At 47.6% G+C, this 11945-nt stretch overlaps 1 protein-coding gene across 1 annotated transcript in view; it reads left to right on the top strand.

Annotated features, from left to right (window-relative positions):
* The first annotated feature begins 244 nt into the window (after positions 1-244).
* Positions 245-11945, top strand: part of lzts3a (leucine zipper, putative tumor suppressor family member 3a) — a 71630-nt gene continuing 59929 nt past the window's right edge. The window contains 1 exon segment of the mRNA XM_078408938.1: positions 245-449. The gene's annotated coding sequence lies outside the window, so the exon portion shown is untranslated.

Here is an 11945-nt window from a genome sequence, read left to right as displayed (position 1 = left end):
GTCTGTCCACGTTACAAACAAACAAACACACACGGGTTCCAGTCAGACCCAGTCCCTTGTGGGCAGGCACGGGGCAGGATGGTTGACTCCGGCGGGCTGCGAGCATGTCCTCTGATCCGTGCCAGCCACTAGTTGCGAGTGCCAGTCCCTCCCCTCCCCTCCCCTCCCCTCCCCTCCCCTCCCCTCCTATCCCCTCCTACCCCTCCCCTCCCCTCCTGCATTGCAGCAGCAGGAGCCGCGCCAAGGTCGGCAGTGGCGGCTGTGCTGGCGGAGCGCAGTGAGGGAGAGGAGCGCTCACTCTCACTCTCACTCTCTCTCACTCTCACTACAACTCCAGAAGCCCATCACTGCACCCCTCTCTCTCTCTCTCTCTCTCACACACACTGAGACCCTCAGCGCTGCCACCAAAGGTGCACCCCGACATGCATTGAACGAGGAGGAGGCGTCAGGTAGGATTGACTTTCATTTTTCCCCTTCAGGCTAGCCCTTGCCTCTTTGCACGGATGAGCGCCTGGCTTGTGTCTGTCTGTCTGTTAGTGCGGCTGTCCCGGGGCGTTGCATGCACTACCCGGCTCCTCTCTACCCCTCTCAGCTGCCGGGCACCTGTTAGCAACGCTGTGGTAGCAGAGGACTCAATCGACCTCTCTCTCTCTTTCTCTCTCTCTCTCTCTCTCTCTCTCTTTCTCTCTCTTTCTCTCTCTCTCTCTCTCTCGGTCTCTCTCTCTCTCTCTCTCTCCCTCTCCCTCTCTGTCGAACCGCTCACCTCCACTGAAGAAGGGTCTCGACCCCAAACGTCACCCATTCCTTCTCTCCTGTATGAGATGCTGCCTGACCTGCTGAGTTACTCCAGCATTTTGTGAATAAACACCTTCGATTTGTACCAGCATCTGCAGTTATTTTCTTATACTACCTTCACTCCACTTGCTCTGTTTAACAACCTCTGATTCCCCCCTCCTGTGTCGCAAAACGCGAGAAGGGTCTCGACCCCGAAACGTCACCCACTCCTTCCCTCCAGAGATGCTGAGTTACTCCAGCTTTTTGTGTCTGTCTTTCGGTGTCGATTGAAACAGTGTGTGTCCATGATGTGTCCAAAAACCGTGAGAAGAATTCAATAGATAGGGAGAGGTTGGGCAGGCTAGGACTTTATTCCTTGGGAGTTTAGGAGGTGAGGGGTGATTTTTATAGAGGTGTATAAAATCAGGAGGGGAATAGATAAGGTAAAACGCACAGAGCCTCTTGCCCAGAGTCATTGCCGGAATAGGGGAATTGCCCAGAGGCATGGGTTTAAGGGAGATTTAATAACAACCTGAGGGGTTACTTTATGGGTAGGTCAAGTTTGGAGGGATATGGACCAAGAGCAAGCAGGTGGGATTAGTGTAGCTGGGATATTGATGGCCAGTGTGGGCAAGTTGGGCCGAAGGGCCTGTTTCCACACTGTATCGCCCTATGACTCTATATCTAACATCTGTGTTTTATTTAGCTTTTGAAATATTTTTGCAGCCTGTTTATTTGTCGATGGAGGCAATCCCAGGTGAACAGGTGGCTGGGCCACAGCCGGAGTGTTGTAAACAGTGTGTGCTGTAAACAGGACGCGGAGGCACTGGGGAATGAGAGAGAGAACATAGACTAGATTGATAAGGCTGGATTTAAGGAGAATGTGAAAAGAGAGGATTGGGGGAAATACTGAATTTAGCAGCGCCTTTTATACCCAGGTTATCCCCCCCCCCCCCCTACTCCTGTTGAGCAGAAGATATAAAAGTTTGCAGGCACATACCCACCCCATTCAGGGACAGCTTCTCTTCCCCCTACCACCCTGTTATCGAAGTTCTGAATGATCCTCTCGGATGTTCTGTGAGTATAGAAGCTGGAAGGTCATGATGCAATTGTACAAGCACTTAGTGAGGCCGCATTTAGAGCATTGTGTTCAGTTCTGGGCACCATGTTACAGGGAAGATGTTGTCAAGCTGGAAAGGGAGCAGAGAAGATTTACGAGGATGTTGACAGGACTCGAGGGCTTGAGCTATAGGGAGAGGTTGAGCAGGATGGGACTCTGTTCCTTGGAGCGCAGGAGGATGAGGGGTGATCTTATAGAGATGTATAAAATCATGAGTGGAATAGATCGGGAAGACGAACAGAGCCTTTTGGCCAGATTAGGGGATTAAGAACCAGAAGACATGGGTTTAAGGTGAGGGGCGAAAGATTTAATAGGAACCTGAGGGGTAATTTTTTCACACAGAGGGTTGTGGGTGTATGGAAAGAGCTGCCAGGTAGTTGAGGCTGGGACTATTACAACATTTAAGATACATTTGGACAGGTACATGGATAGGACAGGTTTAGAAGGGTATGAACCAAACGTAGACAGGAGGAACTAGTGTAGATGGGACACACTAGTCGTAGAGGGCAAGTTGGGCCGAAGAACCTGTTTCTACGCTGTATGACACTGTGCATGGGTCCTGAGGTGACCGCTGGGAGCTGCAGACGCTGCCTTGGGTGGGTCAGGAGGTGTTGGTGAGGTGGACAGTTGGTTTGTTTGGAAGGTGTTGCATTTCTTCCACCTTGCACCCTGGGCTTTGGTGTATGTTCCATAGTAGACATGAGGCCAGCGATTCCCAGGGGTTTGTTGGCACGGTGGCACAGCACCTGAGACCCGGGTTCGATCCTGACCACGGTTGCTGTCGTAAGGAGTTTGTACGTTCTCCCCGTGACCGCGTGGGTTTTCTCCAGGTGCTCCAGTTTCCTCCCACACACCAAAGACATGTAGGTTTGTTGGTAAAGATTGTAATTTGTCCCTGGAGTGTTGGATAGTGATGGTGTACAGGGTGATCACTGGTCGATGCGGACTCGGTGAGCCGCAAGGCCTGTTTCCACGCTGTTTCAAGTCTAAAGAGTCAGTGCGGTTGTCTCTGGTAAACCAGCATCTGTATTTCCTTGTTATTATACTACCAGTCCATTCTTGAATCACTTTCTGCATCAGCGACTGCTAATCTCTTTGTGTGGCAGAGTTTGTGATAGTTACCACCGACGGAGTTATCTTCTTGAAGATTATGGCAATTATGGGTCTCTGAAGACCCAGTACATGTCGTTTTGCTTCTTTGTTTTTATTTTAGAGTTACAGCGTGGAAGCAAATCCTTCGGCCCACCGTGTCCATGCCAATGATCGATCGATCGCCCTTACATTAGTTCTATTCCACATGCTAGGGATAATTTCCAGAAGCCAATTAACCTGCATGTCTTTAGGATGTGGGAGGAAACCGGAGCACCCAGAGGGAGCCCACTCAGTCATAGGGAGAATGTGCAAACTGCACCCGGGGTCAGGATTAAACTGGGTCTCCGGTGCTGAGAGGCAGCAGCTCTACCCGCTGCGCCACTGATCATTGTCATTGTCTTTTTGACTTTTGGTGGCGGTGGGTGGAACTGGACATCATTAAACGAACTATGAAAGTACCGCTTGTAATATAAACCCTTTCTGGATTACAAATGTCTTTAGGGGAAGGAAATCTTTCGTGCCCACTGTATATGGGACTTCAGACCCAGCAATGTGTTGATACTTAAACTGCCTTCTCGGTGTAGGGGTTAATTAGAAGTGGGCAGTGAATGTTGTAATTGTTAGCAATGTCCTTGTGCTATAAATGAACACCAAATGACGAAGAAAAAAACACAATGCAGGTCACTTGGATAATCTACAAGTTGTGTAGGAAAATAACTGCAGATGCTGGTACAAATCGAAGGTATCACAAAATGCTGGAGTAACTCAGCGGGTCAGGCAGCATCTCAGGAGAGAGGGAATGGGTGACGTTTCGGGTCGAGACCCTTCCTCAGACTGATACCTTGGATAATCTACCCGAAGTCAGGATCGAACCCGGGTCTCTGACGCTGTGAGGCAGCAACTATGGTGGGGGTAACTCAGCGGGTCACGCAACGTCCCTGGAGAAGAACCCCAGCATCCCAGCCTGAAGAAGGGTTCCGACCCGAAACGTCACCTATTCCTTGTCTCCAGAGATGCTGCCTAACCCACTGAGTTACTCCAGCACTCTGCGTCTTTCCTTGTTTAACTGCAACTGAAGTCTGAAGAAGGGTCTCGACCCGAAGCATCACCCATTCCTTCTCTCCAGAGATGCTGCCTGTCCTACTGAGTTATCCCAGCTTTTTGTGTCTATCTTTGGGTAAACGCATAGAGTCTCTCGTCCCGAGTAGAGGAATCGAGAACTAGAGGACATAGGTTTAAGGTGAGAGGGGAAAGATTTAATTGGAACTTGCGGGGTAACTTTTTTGCACAAAAGGGGATGGGTGTATGGAATGAGTTGCCGGAGGATGTAGTTGAAGCCAGGTACCATTGCAACATTTAAGAAACATTTAGACAGGTACATGGATAAAACAGGTTTAGAGAGATATGGGCCAATTACAGGTAGCTGGGACTAGTGTAGATGTGACATGTTGGTCTGGAGGGCCTATTTCACGATGTATGACTCTATAACTCATTGGCTCACTAAACAAAATGAATGGGAAGCCTTGAGCTGAAAGGAGAAGTGGCATTCCTCTTGTGCCTTTGTTGCAGGAGATCCCATGGTGCATTCCAACCAATAAAGCACATTTGTTCCGATGCCGGAGTGTGGCGATCAATTTACACCAAAACCTCATCCAAACAACACGACCAAATAATGACGGCGTCATTGAATTGAATACGATATTGTCACATGTGGGCACGAACGACGTCGGGAGGAAGAGGAAGGAGGTTCTGCATCGAGAGTTTAAGGAGTTAGGAAGAAGACTGAAGAGCAGGACTTCCAGGGTGGTTATCTCTGGACTGCTTCCTGTACCTCGTGCTGGTGAGGGCAGGAACAGGGAGGTAGGGGATATGAATGTATGGCTGAGAGGCTGGTGCAGGGAGCAGGGATTTAGATTTATAAACCATTGGGATCTCCTCTGGGGTAGGGGTGACCTGCACAAAAGGGACGGGTTACACCTTAACTGGAGAGGGACCAGCGTTCTGGCAGGCAGGTTTGCTAGTGCTACACGTGTGGGTTTAAACTAAATAGTGGGGGGGGAGGGGTTGACAAATTGGGAATATAAAGATGGAGTTAAAGAGGAAGTGATTACAGGAAAAGTTGCAAAAGACACCCGAATGAATGGGAAGGAAAGTTCGAGAAGGGATAAGAGGGTAAGGTCAGAGCCAATAGTGACCGGTGGGAAAGGGGAGGTGAATACCGAGGTTAATGTGTTGTATTTGAATGCGCGAAGTATAAAAAATAAAGTGGATGAGCATGAGGCTCATTTAGACATTGGCAAGTATGATGGTGTGGGAATCACAGAGACATGGCTACAAGAGGACCAGGGCTGGGAACTGAATATTCAGGGGTATACGACCTATCAAAAGGACAGACAGGTGGGCAGAGGGGGTGGGGTCGCTCTGTTGGTAAGGAATGATATTCACTCCCTTGCAAGGGGTGACATAGAATCAGGAGATGTAGAATCAGTATGGATAGAAATGAGAAATTGTAAGGGTTAAAAAGACCCTAATGGGAGTTACAGGCCCCCAAACAGTAGCCTGGACATAGGGTGCAAGTTGAATCAAGAGCTAAAATTGGCATGTCGCAAATGTAATGCTACGGTGGTTATGGGAGATTTCAACATGCAGGTAGACTGGGAAAATCAGGTTGGTAATGGACCCCAGGAAAGAGAGTTTGTGGAGTGCCTCCGAGATGGATTCTTAGAACAGCTTGTACTGGAGGCTACCAGGGAGAAGGCAATTCTGGATTTAGTGTTGTGTAATGAACTGGATTTGATAAAGGGAACTCAAGGTAAAAGAGCCATTAGGAGGCAGTGATCATAATAGATAAGTTTTAATCTACAATTTTAGAGGGAGAAGGGAAAATCGGAAGTGTCAGTATTGCAGTTGAGCAAGGGGGACTATGGAGGCATGAGGGAGGAGCTGGCCAGAGTTGACTGGAAACAGACCCTAGCAGGGAAGACGCCGGAACACCAACGGCAAGTATTTCTGGGAATAATACAGAAGGTGCAGGATCAGTTCATTCCAAAGAGGAAGAAAGATTCTAAAGGGAATAAGAGGCAACCGTGGCTGACAAGGGAAGTCAAGGACAGTATAAAAATAAAGGAGAAGTCTAACATAGCAAAGAAGAGTGGGAAGCCAGAGGATTGGGACTCTTTTAAAGAGCAACAGAAGATAACTAAAAAGGCAATACGGGGAGAAAAGATGAGGTACGAAGGTAAGCTAGCCAAGAATATAAAGGAGGATAGTAAAGCTTCTTTAGGTATGTGAAGAGGAAAAACATAGTTAAGACAAATGTGGGTCCCTTGAAGACAAAAGCAGGTGAATTTATTATGGGGAACAAGGAAATGGCAGACGAGTTGAACAGGTACTTTGGATCGGTCTGCACTAAGGAAGACACAAACAATCTCACAGATGTACTAGTGGACAGAGGTCCTAGGGTGATGGAGGAACTGAACGAAATTCACATTAGGCAGGAAATGGTGTTGGGTAGACTGATGGAACTGAAGGCTGATAAATCCCCAGGGCCTGATGGTCTGCATCCCAGGGTACTTAAGGATGTGGCTCTAGAAATCGTAGATGCATTGGTGATCATTTTCCAATGTTCAAAAGAGTCAGGATCAGTTCCTGTGGATTGGAAGGTAGCTAATGTTATCCCATTTTTTAAGAAAGGAGGGAGAGAGCAAAAGGGGAAATTATAGACCAGTTAGCCTGACATCAGTGGTGGGGAAGATGTTGGAGTCAATTAGAATAGAAGAAATTGCTGAACATTTGGATAGCAGTAACAGGATCATTCCGAGTCAGCATGGATTTACGAAGGGGAAATCATACTTGACTAATCTTCTGGAATTTTTTGAGGATGTAACTAGGAAAATGGACAAGGGAGAGCCAGTGGATGTGGTGTACCTGGAATTTCAGAAAGCCTTTGATAAGGTCCCACATAGGAGATTAGTGGGCAAAATGAGAGCACATGATATTGGGGATAGGGTGCTGACATGGATAGAAATTTGGTTGGCAGACAGGCGAAATAAAGAGTAGGGATTAACGGGTCCCTTTCAGACTGGCAGGCAGTGACTAGTGGGGTACCGCAAGGCTCGGTGCTGGGACCGCAGCTATTTACAATATACATTAATGACTTAGATGAAGGGATTAAAAGTAACATTAGCAAATTTGCGGATGACACAAAGCTGGGTGGCAGTGTGAACTGTTAGGAGGATGCTATGAGGATGCAGGGTGACTTGGACTGGTTGTGTGAGTGGGCAGATGCATGGCAGATGCGGTTTAATGTGAGGTTATCCACTTTGGTGGTAAGAACAGGAAGGCAGATTATTATCTGAATGGTGTCAAGTTAGGAAATGTGGAAGTACAAAGAGATCTGGGTGTCCTTGTTCATCAGTCACTTAAAGTTAGCATGCAGGTACAGCAGGAAGTGAAAAAAGCTAATGGCATGTTGGCCTTTATGACAAGAGGAGTTGAGTATAGGAGCAAAGAGGTCCTTCTGCAGTTGTACATGGCCCTGGTGGGACCACAGCTGGAGCACTGTGTGCGGTTTTGGTCTCCAAATTCGAGGAAGGACATTCTTGCTATTGAGGGAGTGCAGGGTAGGTTCACTAGGTTAATTCCCGGGATGACGGGACTGTCTTATGTTGAAAGACTGGAGCGACTGGGCTTGTATACACTGGAATTTAGAGGGATGAGAAGGGATCTTATTGAAACATATAAGATTATTAAAGGATTGGACACGTTAGAGGCAGGAAACATGTTCCCAATGTTGGGGGAGTCCAGAACCAGGGGCCACAGTTTAAGAATAAGGGGTAGGCCATTTAGAACGATCAGGAAAAACTTTTTCAGTCAGAGAGTTGTAAATCTGTGGAATTCTCTGCCTCAGAAGGCAGTGGAGGCCAATTCTCTGAATGCATTCAAGAGAGAGCTAGATAGAGCTCTTAAGGATAGCGGAGTCAGGGGGAATGGGGAGAAGGCAGGAACGGGGTACTGATTGTGAATGATCAGCCATGATCACATTGAATGGCGGTGCTGGCTTGAAGGGCCGGATGGCCTCCTCCTGCACCTATTGTCTATTGTCTAAATTCTTTGCTTGCATACCCAAGGTGTGTAAATAGTCGCCATGTAAAGGGTGTTTACAAAGTTACAAATGCCCCCCCTGCGCAGGTCTCCCTTTGTTCTTCCCCTCCCCCATCCCCCCTCCCTCAGGGCGGTCCCCTTACGCCAGTTCCTCCATTGTCCATTGTTCTTCCCCCTCCCACGTTGGGTCCTCCATTGTCCTTTGTTCTTCCCCCTCCCTCAGGGCAGTCTCTCCACACCAGTTCCTCCATTGTCCATTGTTCTTCCCCCTTCCTCAGGGCAGTCTCTCCACACCAGTCCCTCCATTGTCCATTGTTCTTCCCCCTCCCACGCCGGTTCCTCCATTGTCCTTTGTTCTTCCCCATCCCACGTTGGGACCTCCATTGTTCACTGTTCCATTGTTCTTCCCCCTCCCACGTTGGGACCTCCATTGTCCTTTGTTCTTCCCGCTCCCACGCTGGGTCCTCCATTGTTCTTCCCCCTCCCTCAGGCAGGTCCCCCTACGCCCGTTCCTCCATTGTTCTTGCCCCTCCCTCAGGGCAGTCTCCCCACACTGGGCCCTCCATTGTCCATTGTTGTACCCCCTCCCACGTTGGGCTCTCCATTGTCCATTGTTATTACCCCTCCCACATTGGGCCCTCCATTGTCCATTGTTATTACCCCTCCCACATTGGGCCCTCCATTGTCCATTGTTATTCCCCCTCCCACGTTGGGCCCTCCATTGTCCATTGTTGTACCCCCTCCCACGTTGGGCCCTCCATTGTCCGTTGTTCTTCCCCGTCCCTCAGGCTGGCCCCCCCACGTCGGGGCCTCCATTGTTGCTCGGGGATCACGTAACATTGCATTTAGTGATGACGGTTAACTGGGAAATGTAGAACAAGGCAGTAGAGGCGGGGCGATGGAAAAGCCCAGGCATTCACTGCTGCCCAGGAATTCACTGGGTTTAAATCAATAAACCAACATGAAATAAGCAGATTGTAAAAACCATCGGCAGCCAACAGAAACTTCCAAAGTCCCGGTGCCAAGGATGAGATCAGAGACGAGGCAATCGCCGTGACTCAGCATTCAGCGTTTCAAAGCTTTTGCAGGCAATGTAAACACTGAAACACTGAAAGGAAATCCCTTTTTCCCATTTCCAGTTGGGGTCTTGTGGCAGGCCTGTTGGCGTTAGCCTAGAATATTCTACTGCATGGCGCAATATTCGTGCGTACCATGTAACATATATTATCAGAAAAACGGTCGCCATGGCTCCACGTACGCAGTTTGCATGATTGCTTCTGGGCTCCTGTGCACCATCTCTCTCCTGTTGGCAGCCAGCTCTGAGTGGAGGCAGGCAGAGGGACTGCCTTTGAACAACTGTTCCCTTGCTTCTTGGGGAGTCATAGAGACATTGGGCACAGAAACAGGCCCATCAACCCAATTCATTTGTACATTTTCGCGAGACCAAGGGCAGATTCTGCGATTCTTTCACCGAACACCTTCGCACAGTCCGCCTCAGAATTACGTGACCTTGCGGTTGCTAAACACTTTAACTCCCCCTCCCATTCCCACACTGACCTCTCTGTCCTGGGCCTCCTCCATTGTCAGTGTGAGGCCAAACGTAAATAGCACCACACCTTACAGCCCAGCGGTATGAATATTGATTTCTCTAACTAAGTAACCCTGGTACCCCCTCTCTCTCTCTCCGTCCCTCCCCCACTCTAGTCATCATACCAGTTTTACTGTTGTCCTGTTGAGTTCCACTGTCTGTGTTAACTTATCATTGCCTATCCTACAGGCAGTGATGGACCATTGTGGACTCCACATTTCCTTTATCATCGTTTTGTTTTGCTTATCTTCCATTCATTGTTCCTAAGTACCATTTATACCTCTCTTTTCCCCTGACTCTCAGTCTGAAGAAGGGTCTCGGGCCAAAACGTCACCTATTCCTTTTCTCCTGAGATGCTGCCTGACCTGCTGAGTTACTCCAGCTTTTTGTATCTGTCTTCATTTATGCCCAATCTGAGCTAGTCCCATTTGCCCACATTTAGCCGTGTAAATCTTTCCTATTTAGTTTCCTGACCAAATATATATTTAAAAATTGTTATTGTACCTGCCTCAAATACTTTGTTTGGCAGGTAGTTCCATATACCCACCAAGTTCTGTGTGTCAACATTGCCTCTCGGATCCTTTCAAAATCTTTTCTCCCTCACCTTAAGCTGCGTCTTCCAGTTTTTGATTCCATATAACCATATAACCATATAACAACTACAGCACGAAAACAGGCCCGTTCAGCCCTACCAGTCCACGCCGACCACTCTCTCTGACCTAGTCTCATCTACCTGCTCTCAGACCATAACCCTCTAATCCCCTCTTATCCATATACCTATCCAATTTACTCTTAAATAATAAAATCGAGCCTGCCTCCACCACTTCCACCGGAAGCCCATTCCATACTGCCACCACCCTCTGAGTAAAGAAGTTACCCCTCATGTTACCCCTAAACTTTTGTCCCTCAATTCTGAAGCTATGTCCCCTTGTTAGAATCTTCCTCACTCTCAAAGGGAAAAGCCTACCCACGTCAACTCTGTCCGTCCCTCTTAAAATTTTAAAAACCTCTATCGTCCCCCCTCAACCTTCTACACTCCAAAGAATAAAGACCCAACCTGTTCAACCTCTCTCTGTAGCTTAAGTGCTGAAACCCAGGCAACATTCTAGTAAATCTCCTCTGTACCCTCTCCATTTTGTCGACATCCTTCCTATAATTTGGCGACCAGAACTGCACACCATACTCCAGATTCGGCCTCACCAATGCCCTGTACAATTTTAACATTACATCCCAACTTCTATATTCGATGCTCTGATTTATAAAGGCAAGCATACCAAACGCCTTCTTCACCACCCTGTCCACATGAGATTCCACCTTCAGGGAACAATGCACAGTTATTCCCAGATCCCTCTGTTCCACTGCATTCCTCAATTCCCTACCATTTACCCTGTACGTCCTATTTTGATTTGTCCTACCAAAATGCAGCACCTCACACTTATCAGATTCCCCTTCCCTTGGTCAATATGTCTGTGTGCTTCCACCCTATCTACACCCCTCTTGATTTTATATACATCCTTAAAGTTGTCTCTTGGTCTGCTACAGTCAAAGAATTGAACAAATAAAGTCTTAGGTTGCCCAACCTCTTATACTGTAGATCCTTGAGGAAACATTCTTATAAATCATCTCAGCACTCTTTCTAGCTTAATGGCATCTTTCCTATAGTGGGGCGACCAAAACTGAACACATTATCCTTAGTGCAGCCTCACCAATGTCTTGTATAATTTCAACATAGCATCCCAACTTCTGCCGACTTTGAAGAGGTCTGAAGAAGGGTTTCGACCCGCAATGTCACGTATTCCATTTCTCCAGAGGTGCTGCCTGACCTGCTGAGTTATTCCAGTACTTTGCGTCTATCTTCGGTGTAAACCAGCGTCTGCAGTTCTTTCCTACTCTCCCAACTTCTGACCTCTTTTCCTTGACCAACAAAGGCCAGCATGCCAAAAGCCTTCTTCATCATCCTTTCTATCTGTGAAGCTACTTTCAGAGAAGTGTTTACTTGTACTCCTAAATTACTCTTTTCAACAGTACTCTCAAGGGTCCTACCATTCACCGTGAAAGTTATACCCTGATTTATCCACCTTTATCTGTTTTAATAATAATAATAATAATAATATATTCCTTTATTTGTCCCACACTGGGGAAATTTACAGTGTCACAGCAGCAAAGTGGATAGATAGCAAGAGACATTCATTATAAATAAAAATAAAGATAAGGATAATTGTCATCATTTGCTGTGTTTTTCCTTTACTGTTGACTGGTCTATTGACT

Source organism: Rhinoraja longicauda, chromosome 1 (assembly GCF_053455715.1).
Source record: "Rhinoraja longicauda isolate Sanriku21f chromosome 1, sRhiLon1.1, whole genome shotgun sequence".
NCBI classification, from domain to species: Eukaryota; Metazoa; Chordata; class Chondrichthyes; order Rajiformes; family Arhynchobatidae; genus Rhinoraja; species Rhinoraja longicauda.
Note: the sequence above shows the minus strand (reverse complement) of the source record. Positions and strands in the feature narration are given on the sequence as shown.